This window comes from Prionailurus viverrinus, chromosome B1 (genome assembly GCF_022837055.1).
Source record: "Prionailurus viverrinus isolate Anna chromosome B1, UM_Priviv_1.0, whole genome shotgun sequence".
NCBI classification, from domain to species: Eukaryota; Metazoa; Chordata; class Mammalia; order Carnivora; family Felidae; genus Prionailurus; species Prionailurus viverrinus.
The window spans coordinates 187,160,482-187,173,320 of NC_062564.1; positions in this window are offsets into that span (position 1 = coordinate 187,160,482).

A 12,839-nucleotide genomic window follows, 5' to 3' on the forward strand; every position below is an offset into this window, starting at 1 on the left:
CTTGGTTCCGGAGGACTCCACGTGTTTCTAGTTTCTGTATACATCCACAGAAATGGAGCATGATCCTTACGGCATCTCAAGTGAATGATTTTTCAATTAGCCTGTAGTTCCTTTGTGATATTCCCTTTACGGTCCTATGTGGGTGATGTAGAGCAAAGGTTTAAGAGGTTTTGGACAATTTATGTGGTTTAGAGAGGCTGTTTGTCAAGAAACAATATCTACAACAACTTTTATGTTCAATTTGAGTCCCAGGTCTTTTGCTTATTTTTATAGCCCCGTTTTCTGAGGTGTTAAAGCAAACTTAAAGGCAGTGTTTCAATGGTGTTGGTGGTGTTGGTAATGTGTTCCTGGAGGGGTCTGGGCGAGCCGAGAACACCATTCCCCTGAACACAGAGACAGTGGACATTGGCATAACTGGAGGGCCATTTGTTGAGTTTCATCAAACATCTTGAAGCATGAACATTGTTTTAGCTGAAAACTTCATCTCCAGTGTGGTAAAATAGTGCAGGTGGGTTAAAGAATGGATTTTGGATTCAGCCAGATCTGGGAGGTGTGGAAATGCTACTTGGAGGGTGCATTACTTGTCCTCATCGTATCTCAGTGTTCTAACCTGGTAAACTGGGATTGGTACAGGGATTAAATGGAATAACGTATGTAAAGTGCTTAGGCACAGCCTGGCACAAAGTAAGTCCTCAGTAAATATTATCTTTATGGTTGTTGCTGCTGCTGTTGGTAGGGATCTACCTTAAGACATGTACAAAGGTACCTGTACGAAGTTATGGACATATACAAAGATTTAATTGCAAAGATGTTCTTCCCAGTGTTTACAACCTTGAACAGTTGGATTGACTAAGTATATTATGGAAAATAAATACAATGGTTATTGTCTGATTTGGCTGTTAGGAACCAGGTAATAGTTGATTGACTGAACAGTATTCACAATAATTTAAGTGCAACATTAAGCATCATCTGATTATTATCAATAGGATAGTATCATCCTATTGTGTGTCCAAACAGTAAAAGTGTAACGATATACCCATGCACCAAAAATGCATATCTAGATATCCATGGCTGATGGCATAGACATTTTTTTAATGTTTTGATTTCATTTTTTGCTTGTCTGTATTGTTTACAATGTCGTGTGCCTTTCTTGATTAGAATTTCTTTGATTGGACAAAAGAAAACCTAAGCATGGGTTGATGGTCCCAGTTGGGGAATATCCTCCAATGGTAAAAAACAAAAAAAAAAAACAAACAAAAAAAACCCATAGTATCGGTATGGCTTTCTCAGACATTTTGAGATATGAAGCGGGACGTGCTAAAGGTTGTGTCACTCCATCAGAAAACATAAGCAAGGAATGAGAGATCAGGAACATTTGAAAATGAGATCATGAAGAATGAGAACCGTACAGTCGCTTGGCCCATGGATTTTTTTTTTTTGTTTTGTTTTTTAATGGAAGACTTAGTGACATTTGAAAAATGGAGACCTATGCCACGGAGGTTGATTGGCATTTATGGGCGGTATACGGCACGATTTGCCCCCCTCCCACCTCCCTCACCCCACGTCCAAACCCTCACCCATCCACCCTCTGGATTCAGTTGGATAAGCTATAAAACTCTCTAAAATTGCTATGTGCAGAAAGACTAGTTGTCGTTTTCAAAATATGACTTATCTGGATAGAAATTTGAAAAAGTAACTTGTGACATTTTAAACACTTTTACTGACTCTTGTTAAAAAAAGAAAAAAATAATAAAGAAAAAGGAAACTTGTACCTGTTCAGAGAGGGAAAAAAAAAAAAAAAGAGGAGAAGAACGGAGAATAGTTTCATATCGAGTCTTTATTGAAATAGTTGGGTCTAAATCCCAATGGATTTTGTCAAAATTGAAATAATGTTTGGAAGGAACACATGATTGCTATAAATATCTATTTATATTCATACCTCAGGAGTGGGCTAGTCCCTTAATTTTCTTCATAAATGGAAAATTATTTTCACGAATGGTAGTTTATCATTTTTATAATGCTACAACTTGACCCCTAGGGTTCTGGAATTTTCAGGGCTGCCAGCTGAATATGTATTTCAGAGATGGGGTGCCTATGTGTTCACATATAAGATTGCACCCCGAATGGTTATGAACTGTCCTTTTTTTTTTTCCTCTGAAGGGTTAACACACATTTATGTACATTTTATCCTTTTAACTCCAAGTGTTTTTCAATGGAAAAGTAATATTTGTCTCAATACCATCATACTCTCAGATATGGCCACAGACATATTTCCTATCTGTTAAATACTTAATTCCAGGAGTAACCAGTTTTCTTCTGGGGCCCCATTCATCTCTAACACAACTCTGAAGTTCAGCCTCATAAAGTATTTGAATTGGGGCACCTGGGTTGCTCAGTGGGTTGTATCCGACTGTGGATTTTGGCTCCGGTCATGAGCTCACAGTTTGTGAGATCAAGCCCTGTGTCAGGCTCTGTGCTGACAGCGTGGAGCCTGCTTGGGATTCTTTCTCTCTCTCTCTCTCTCTCTCTGTCTCCCTCTCTCTCTGCCCCTGCTCATGCTCTCTCTCCCTCTCTTTCTCAAAATAAATTGAATGCCATTACAGATGATGACATTATTGTCAGTAAAAGTTTCTAAAAGCTATTTTACTAGATTCTTCTAAGTGAAACCTTCGAGAAATTATGTTTACTTCCCTGAAATGCCCATTTCTGCCTTCGTTCCTTCTTTGTTTCTGTGCATGCTCTCTCTCCTTCTGCTTCCCTCCACTCCTCTCCTCTCCCTCTTTCTCTGTATGCTTCTTGTCTCTATCTCTGGTTATTTGTATCATCTTCCTTTTGTTCTCTCTGGCGTGCACCATCTTTCTGTGCGACACCCTGTTTGCTCCCCTTTAATTCCCTCTTGTGCCGTGGAGGTCCCAGCTTTCCCAGTAAGTTTTATTCTCACCATCCATTTCCATAGAGCCCTTTCAGTCACCAAGAATTATATTATTATGTTATTATACTTTCATGTATCCTGTTAGGAGATAGAAATGTCTTAACATTTTATGGTCTACTTACTGTAGAGCTCACAACTGGCTACCTGGTTGTTTTCTTTGATACAGATGCTGTTTACAAATGTTAAATTGTTTGCCAGGGCTTTACGATTTTACACGGAAATTCGGATTTTCTTTGAAAAAGGTAAAGACGATTTCTGTACCCTGGGCACCTTCCCAGGTCCACAGTGAGCTGAAGCGGAGCGGTAGCTCCCCAAAAATGTCCAATATGTCGCAGTCCTTCCGTCACTCTTTGGGGTCTTCGTTCCTCCATGTTGCTGCCCTGATGTCTGCAGCCATTGGACATGGCCGCGTCTGTGCTCTTGCTTTCTGCTCCCACAGCTTCCTCACCTGGAACCCCCAGGTTCCCCTCCACCCCTTCCCCTCCACCAGAAGGAGGACAATGGGATTTCCCGTCACAATGGCTGGACCAATAAGAGGGGGTGCCTCCAGTTATCCTTTGGATGCCTCTTCCGCTTATATGTAAGGCTGGCCCCAAGACAAAGAATGTTGACAAAAACAAACAAACAAACAAGCCCTCTGTGGATGTCGTTCAAGGTCCCTGACATCTAAGTCTACCGACCATTTAGTGATATTGGTATAAATCATTCTCTGGTGTGATTATTCTTTCTTTGTTTCGTTTTGGTTTTTTGTTTGTTTGTTTTTGTTTTTGAGCTTCAGTGTATTTCGCCACAATTTGAACAAGTAGCCAAAGTTGAAAGAACTCAAAAATTCTGTTGGTGCATGTCTAGTTTCCAATAACACACTCATATTCGTGGGTCTTCTGATTTCAGAGGGGGGTCTTTTGTGAGGTCCTGAGTTTTCCTTGCCCCACACAAATGTTTGATGACTTTTCCCCCGTGTTGCCCCTTCGGGCTGTGCTGATCTCTCTGAATACACTGAGAGTAAGGAGACCAGTACCTGGCCTCTGCTTTGCATCCAGTACATGTTTGTTAAATGAATGAACATTTGTGAAACTGAGGCCGAGAGAGAAGTAACTTGCCTTTGGTCACACAGGACGTCACTGAGAAAACTGAGGTTACATGTGGCTGTTTGGTTCAAACATTTGTTTAAGTGAAAAAATGCTGCCTTTTCCTCATCTCTTCCCACTTCCCCTCACACTACAACTGCAACCCAACTTTTCAGTCAATGTTCAATTTTCACTTAACGTGGGCCCTCGAAATGCTCATAAGTATTGGTGGTTCTGACTCTAATTCATGCTTCCGACAGATTTGTACTCAAATAACGGCTTCCAGTTTTCAGAACACTTACAGACTGTTTCCTTACTTTAACAATTGGTGGAATTCTGACATTTTAGGCTCATAATTTCCTCTTCATGCTGCAGACGCCGAGGTCTGTTGGCAGAGGTTTTGTCAACCCAAAGTACACACGATCGCATATTTGTGCGTGTCTTATCAACCTGCAAACAACTCATGCATTTGAAATGTTCCAGGGCTTGTCCGTGGAGCTCAATCTCACCTCTTTTCGTGACTGTTGGCAATGAAACCGGCATGTGCACTCCAAGTTCACATGTGATGTCTTCTGGAAGTTTTCCCACTTTACAAAATAAACATTAATTTAGTTCAGTTGTGCTTTATTTTTCTGCTCTGGGAGAGGCTTTCTCTGGGTAGCTTTGTATCTATTGCATGAATTGTCGGTTAGACTTGACTTAATTCATTCTCGTCAGAAATGACAAGTACTTGGGACGCATTTCCTTCCAGAGTCTCCCAAGTGCACATACATACGAGCACAACACCCTCGCACACATACAGACACGCATATGCCACCATGAACTGAGAATAGCTCCGAGCCACTGAAGTCGTGAGGAAAGCCTGTTCTCGAATGAGTTTTATCCTGTTCCTCCCTTCCTTGGGACTCCATTGTTGCTGCAGATAGGACGGTGGAGATGAGAAAGAGGACCTATTAGAATGGAGAACAAATCATAACTGTCTTACCCCTAAAGCCGCTGATATCTCAGCTCAAATACACATAATATGCACCAGACTGAAAAGAGTACTTGTGGGCAGAGTGCTGTGACAGAGTGCTTTGGAAGATGTAACTTTATGAAAAAGACTGATTCCATGTCTGTCTGTACCTATCCCATCTGGGCCTATCCCTAGATCTGATCGATCGATCGATCGATCGATCTATGATCACATACATATAGAGAAACACACACATGCATATATATCTTCTGCTCATTGCATATTGTCTATTTCTGTTGGCCAAAAAAAAAAAAAAAAAAAAAAAAACCACCCAATGAAATATTATTGATTTCATAGGGTTTGGCCCAGTAACCCTGACCACAGAGTGGGTTTTTTTTGCCTACTTTCCCCACCCCTTTTCCCCTATTTCCTTGTACACTACAGAAATAAGCTGTAAATGCCAAAAGAGAATTGCAGCATTGCATCAGACAGCATTTTGCAAGGGCTCCCAAGACTTCTACTCCCTGGTGTATGTGCCCTGTATAATCCCATCCCCTTGACTGTGGTCAAGGCTTGTGCATATGATGCTATGCCACTTCTATAATTAGGTTGCATTAAAAGGAAAAGGAGAAGGGATTTGATGGATGTAATTAAGGTCCCAAGTCAGTTAATTCTGAATTAATTAAACGAGAGATCATACTGGGTGGGTCTGGCTTAATCAGGTGAGAGCACTTAAAAGCGTCCTTCCAAGGAGACAGACACTCTCCTTCTGGCTGTGATGAAACAGCCAGCCGCGTTGTGACCTGGCTATGGCCCCCTGGGAGCCAAGAGTCTCAGTCTTGCAGTCTCAAGAAACTGAGAACTGCCAACGACCTGATTGAGTCTGGAAGAGGACCTTAAGCTCCAGATGAGGGCACAGGTTGGCCAGCACTTTGACGAAAGCCTTGTGAGACCCTCAGCAGAGGATCCAGCTGAGATGTGCCAACTGCTGACTTTCAGAAACTGAGATAATAAATGTGTGCTGTGTAAGACACCAAAGTTTCGGTAATTAGGTATGTAACAATAGAGAATGAATGCACACAGCCAAAGATCTGCATGTTCAGAGAGTGGCTCTGATGGCTCCTGGGCCTGCCGCAACCTGCCTCTTCGGCATCTTGCTTCATCCACCTCCATCCATAAGTGACCCAGAGAAAGGTCCTAGGTGAGAGCCCGAGGTACAGAGAGAGCCTCGTGTTCATGCTGGCTTCAGTGGGCGTTTTTGCACCCGTATCTGTGAGCTCAGCTTTATTCTTATTTACTTTGTTCTGTTCCTGCAGTAAGGAGAAACTCTCTTTCCAGGAAAAAAAAAAAATATTTAATTTTCTCTTGGTTTAGAAACATCAGACACTTGATACTAGGAATGGGGTCTTGGACCATTCCCTGCAGGCACATCATCCTACAGCATTGCGTGAAGAAGAAGGCGTGTGGCTGCTATAATATACTTCTTTTATTTCCCTACTTTCTTTTTTAATGTTCTTTCCTATTCAGGCTTCGGGCTTTTTCTTCCTCTTTCCCTTTGTGTGGTGGCATCTGCCTTGAATGTTGATGAGGGAAAGTTGGTCTCTCCCCAAGAACTTATTTGGGGGTAATTAATTCTTGGCATCATAACAGTGCTTCACAACTGTGACTTTCTTAGGTATGAATTGACTGACTAAATGTCCAGGCATGGGATACGCACAATTGCATTTCCTTTTGCCAACAATTAATTGTTTATTGAATTTGCTCTCGCAGGAATAGTAATGGCGATGGCTTGCGTGGACAAGGGGGGGAAGGGTATTCCCATGAGGACTGTGAGGGAATCCGTGAACGCTTGGACTCCGGTCTCAAGTCATTCTTTGCTATTTTATGCCCTACAGCTCTGCGAGGGGACCGTTCTAGAAAGCCGGACCACGTCTCAGGGAGATTACAGTCCATTTGGGTAGCAGTCATGCAAAGATGACCATCTGTGAACTCTTGCTAGATTGTGAGCCACAAGTACAAAGGGATGATGGACAGGAGGGTAGGGCGACGAAACCATACCGGGGCGGGAGAGAGAGGGGAGGCATCGGGGAAGAAGTGTTGAGACTGGAGTTGGATAGGGGAATTTAGCCAGAAGAAGAGTTTGTGGTGATGATAAATTCATTGATTTTTCAGCTGATACCGAACTTGGACTTGAAACTACAATTTTAGGGAAAAGTTTGTACTACCCAACACATGGCAAAATGAAAATTAATTAGCTAATACTCTGCTAACTGAGAATTTGTGGGAATTTGGAATGTCAACTCCACCAGCGGGCAAGAGACATGCCCCATCCTCTTGTCTCTTGCTTCCGCAATGCCTACCAGAGAGTTTTGCGTGGCAGTGGATGCTCAAACAGAACTGGGACCAAACGAGTGAATCTTACCCACTGAGCAACCCGTTAAAATTCTTTCCTCATAAGATTAATTATGTGATTGCATTTGTAGAAACAGAACAAGTGGGAAGAATGAACTGTTGACGTGGCAATGATTGCTCAATCGCGAAACGTTGGTTCCCAGTCATTAAAGCAGGGCTCCAAAGGAAGGCTGCAACTGAATTCATTGATAGCCCAGTGGGACCCACTGTATATTTTGAATGTACAAAAAAATATATACGTGTATTGTTTTCAAAAATAGTATCTGATTAGTCTTTCCTGTCTCACCTTCGGAATGATTAAAGATTTCACGAAGTTTGGGTAGGTTCTCCTTTTTTGATATTTTACCAGGTTTAGGGACACTAATGGGCTATGGTGGCTAATTAATCAGCCAGGCTTGAGGACAGGACAAGTGATCCAGATCTGGAAACTGCTGTGAAGCACAGCTTCAGAGCCGAAGAGCAGCTCAGTACCAGGGTGGCCATCAGGGAGCTGGGGCAGAGGAGAGTCCCATCGAGATGGGCCGGCAGTGGCCGGAGAATATTTCACAGGTAGGAGCGCAGGTAGGTGCTGACGTGGGAGGGAGGTTAAGAGTGAACAGCAGAAATCATTTGTTCAGTCTGAGTAATGGGTCAAGAGCCTAAGACTGTTGGGTCAAGTGGTGAGAGCTGAGCTGTATTTCTTGACAATAGGCTCTCCTAGCATCACCCCTCGCACCTAGAAATTACCAACTTGCTTGAATGAGGTCGGCCGGTCTGCAACATACTTTTGCTCACCTCTATGTACACAGGTGTCTTAGCTTTACCCACACTTGACACTCTTCACGAAAATATTTCCTGCTTTCTAAGACCCGTTGGATACATGAAGGCAGCTCCATTTTGTTGACGAGCCGTTCTCTCGCTGTTTTCTCGGTGCTCCTGCGAGGGGGCCCGGAGTATGAAAGGTGTAATAGAAACCCAGATTTCTATTTTAGGGAGCAGAAAGGTTACGTGCACAAACGGCCTTTTGCCGGATTGCACGTGAGGTACCTCGTTAACTTAAAAACAGAATTTGAATGTAAATTAAAATGCTTGTTCCCACTCATAACTGCCGTTCAGATGCTAAGTTGGCAGTTTTCCCATACCTTCATCAGCCAGCAACCTCCAGAATAGATTATATATGGCACCTAACGCCAACTGTCCTTAAAGAGGCGACCCTTGCTCACAAACGGTGCAAGCTTGCCACAGATTCCACCTACAGCTGCTGCCACCAACTTGTGGTGATTCATCTTCTTTCTGCCATTCTGCCATTTCCCTATAGGCCCTGAGTTGACTGAAATCAGGATTTGAGCGTGACAGAACTCGAGTTCTGTGAGTCAGTTTAGTGACTGTAAGTCAGAGGAGTTCAGGGAGAAAGTCCAGTACCTCGTGGACACAAGAGAGCAGTCTCTGCACAGCCTTCCAGTGGTCCCAGATGACTCTCCCTCGAGTCCACAGGCTAGAAAGCCAAGGGATTCTGGCACATTCCTGCTTGGGCTCAAACTGCCTTATTTACTCTGCACGCATGGGGATGAAAAGCTGTGTTGAAGGCCTTGAATGAGAGCCTCCAGTATATGTTTGCATGTGTGCGTGTGTGTGTGCCTGAGTCCATGAGTGTATAATTGGTGCCCTTTTGTTTTCGTCAAGACTTTAACATGTATGGGAAGCAAATGTCCTGATGGCAGCTGGTAAAGTCCCTACATGGATGCATTGGCCCAAGAGCTCCAGAGAGAAGGGACAGAAAGTTTTGACCTTTTTTTTTTTTTTAAAAAAAAAAGGAGACAATCCTAATTAAAGTCTATCATTATTGAGTGGACTCATTTTGTAGTCACAGGAGAAAGAAAGGGTGGCCGCCGGGACTTTTCCAGGTAGCCGACAGGATAGATGGTGGGTCGCCTCCATTTGTTCTGAAAACGGTAAGGTCCTGCTTCTGCTACTGGTTCTTTGTATATCCTGGCACATTCCCCCAAGAAACCCCCTGCCCCTCATTATCATAGGCGAACAGATGGCTCTGAGCGGTTCTCTGGAATTCCGTACGATGCCAAGTAAAAATTAACACTCCTGGGAGCCCCGTGTTATTCTAAAACCGAGATCTTACTTCAGTGTTTGGAGACCCTGCCCCAACCTGGAATGTGTCTGTAGTCACAATTTTCAGCATTGCTGTACTTCTTCGGCAAGTGTCATGGGCTGCAGCCTGCTCGAGGAGGCTTTGTGGGCGGTTCTCATTTCATGGCCCTTTTTACTTCTTGATATTTTAGGTGCATGTTTATCAAAAGTTCTTTATCCTGTGATGAGAATAAGATATATATAAGTTCAGTGATTTGTAGAACGTAATCAAATAAATATACATGAAATGGATGAATGATTTTTATGCATCGTTATGACGTTGCAGATTTCTTGGTGTGTGTGTGTGTGTGTGTGTGCGTGTGCGTGTGTGTGTGTGACCTGTCTTCTGCACTAGAATATGTCTATGAGGGCAGGGACCTTGTTTTAGTCGATCCATATTCTTGGAGCAGGGATACAGTCGGCATTTGATGATGTTAAATGAATGGATCACCTGAGAGGTCTGGGTGAGTGAAAAAATGGGGGTGGTAACGTTAAATTCTTCTTTTGAAGGTGGTTCTGAATTGCTGGGGCAATTTTAAATACCCTAGACTGCACAACGCTGCCTTGAAAGTTAATATTTATTGACGGGTCTGTTGTGTTCTGGGTACTGAGGTAAGTATTTTGTTGACACATGCATGAGTCTTTCACTTACAGTTCTGCGAGGTGTATATTATGAATATACCCATTTTGTAAGTGAGGCAACTCAAGTTGACAGAGGTTAAAGACTTAGCCAGGAATACAGATTGATAAGGCGAGTGGCCGCTATTTGACTCCAAGTCTGGTTAATTCCAGAGCCACCCCTTGAATCACGAGAGCCTTCCAATGTCCTTCTTTGATTGGTTCGTTCAGCCAACCAGTGAACTAACCTACTTTTATTGATGACTTTTATGTCAGCCACCATGTTGTGTTCCTGGTGGCATGGCCTTCCCATTTTTGACGTGCTAAGGAGGGGCCAGGGATTGGGGGAGGAGGTGTAGATATGCCCCAGTAAGATAAACTGACCAGTTTCAACCATTGTTTTTTTTTTTGAGATACATAGAGAGAACAAGAGTAGGAAAGAGGAGGAGGAGGAGGAGGAGAAGGAGGAGGAGGAGGGGAGAGGGAGAGAGAATCTTAAGCAGGCTCCGCACTCAGTGCGGAGCCCAATGCAGGGCTTGATCTCATGACCATGAGATCATGACCTGAGCCGAAATCAAGAGTCAGACACTCAACGGACTGAGCCACCCAGGCGCCCCAACCAGTTTCTACCAATTTACTTCACAGATGCTCCTGATGGAGTGGGTAATGCACAGTGAAATGCTCCAAAGCCAGACCAAAGTGACAGTCTGTTTGCAAAGAGGTCACCACTGCTTCCCAAACAGACTTGGTGTTGTGTTCTGCAACAGAGATCTTGTCCGTGTTCCCCCGTTAAGTTAAATCCACAGCTGTCCCTTAAAATATTGACCTGGTCTGTGTCTTACCCACTTCACTTCTTCTCAGAATGGAAGTTTACAGAGAGTTGTTTGTAGTCACAAGGAGAGGGAGAAGAAGGAAGCTAGAATCCACTGTCAGCCCAGAAATGTGCAGCATCTCACCGCCTGTCATCCTAACGGGCTGATTGACTCTTCAGAACTGCTTATCAGTTTTTTGGGGCTGTATTATTTTAATGTCACTCACATTGCTTCCTAATCCCCTTCCATTGCCAGAAGAGACCTAGCAAGAACAGAATCAGACCTCGTTCTCGGAACGAAGCCTGTATAAGAACCTTGACCGCCTTTCTTTCTTGCTTCCTTTACTTGGGGGCACAGCTGGAAAAGGTTTAGATTAGCTTCTTAGTGCGAGGCTGTATAGGAGAGGCACTGTGCTTTACCGTCGAACTCTCGATTAATTATGTAAAGTTGTTTTACAGTAGTGAATAATCATCAGAAGTGTTTTGCCTTCCATTTTTTCCCTTTGCTGTATTTTTGTTTAATAGGCTGCGGGACACATTGCAGCAAATATTTCACATGGGAGTCTGTGCCACCACAATAATTAATGCCAGAAAGTTATGTGAAGGTCTTCCTGTATTAAGTAAACTAGCCCTTGCTGAGAATGGAAAGATAAATGGTGGGAGAGTCCAGAAGAAAGCTGCTGTAAAAATGACCTAAGATTTAAGATATATAAACTGCGGGAAAAGAACCCACATATTTTTATCTTTGCCAAGAAAGGTTACTATTTTTCTAAGACAGTAACAGAATAATAACATCTTCAGTTAGCAAATAATTGCACAACTGTGTGATCAGATGCGTATGGATGTTGCAAGGGTAAAAAAAAATTAGCAGGGAACTGTGTTTTGCCCAGCTTTTGTTTGCTGCCCTTCTAGTGATTAGATTCTGTCAATCAGAGACTGTTTTTATATCAAAAGCCATTAGGAGTTAGATCTTCAGTGCTTCTGAAGGGCAACCAAACTCGAATGCAGCTAGAGATAGCAGTTACTCTACGGCTAACATTATCATGGGGGAGAGTTATAGGTATTGGCGTTTGGCTTTGTAAACTGTGCTTACTGGGGATTTTAATAAAACATGGATTGAAGTTTTATGTTTTCCCTTCCTAAGAACATATAGCGTTTTTACACTGAGACTTTATTAGTTGTTCATGTGGCTTCATCAAATTGCAATTCATAGGGCAGGTGTACAAGAGCTGGAAATAGATACATTCCAACCGGTGGAGTGAGATCGGTTTGTAAGTCAATATCTGCCAAGGGGAAAAAAAAAAAAAAAAAAAAAAGAAAAAGAAAAAAGCTCCTAAGGACCCTTTGTGTTCCCTTTAGATAAAGAGCACTTTTCGTTCGGGCTTCAAGTCAACTTTTATCTTCCACAAGTTGGGTGTGAGGTCCCCAGGACCTCTGAATAGGACGGAGCGAGAGGTACTTTCGCAGCGTTGGAATGTTCAGAGGAAGGGCCAGACTGGGCACATAACTTCCCCCCCCCCGGGCCAGACCCGGCCGACCATACGGGCCGTGACTTCTCCTCTCCTGGTGCATGCCCCGCGCCCTTCTCTGTCCTGCTTTGCTCCCGGCTGTCTCCCTTCTGCAGCGGGAACCTTTATTGAATACATTCTGACCTCCTTCTCTGGGTGTTGCTCCCGAGCTGTCACTGCAGGTCTGTGTCCAGGCTATGGAAAGTGCTGTACTGCAGAGCTGAGGTCTGTGGCTGAGCCAGGAAGACGAGCGGCCCCGAGTCTGTATTGCTCTATCGGTTCCCATCTGGACCCCTAGAATGCTGTTTTTGATCGAAGCGTCTTCCCTCTCCCACCCCGTCCCCTTGGTTTGACCTCTTCAATGCCTTCAAACTTTCGTAAGATAAAGACAGAGTCCTGCCATCGTCTGACTCCT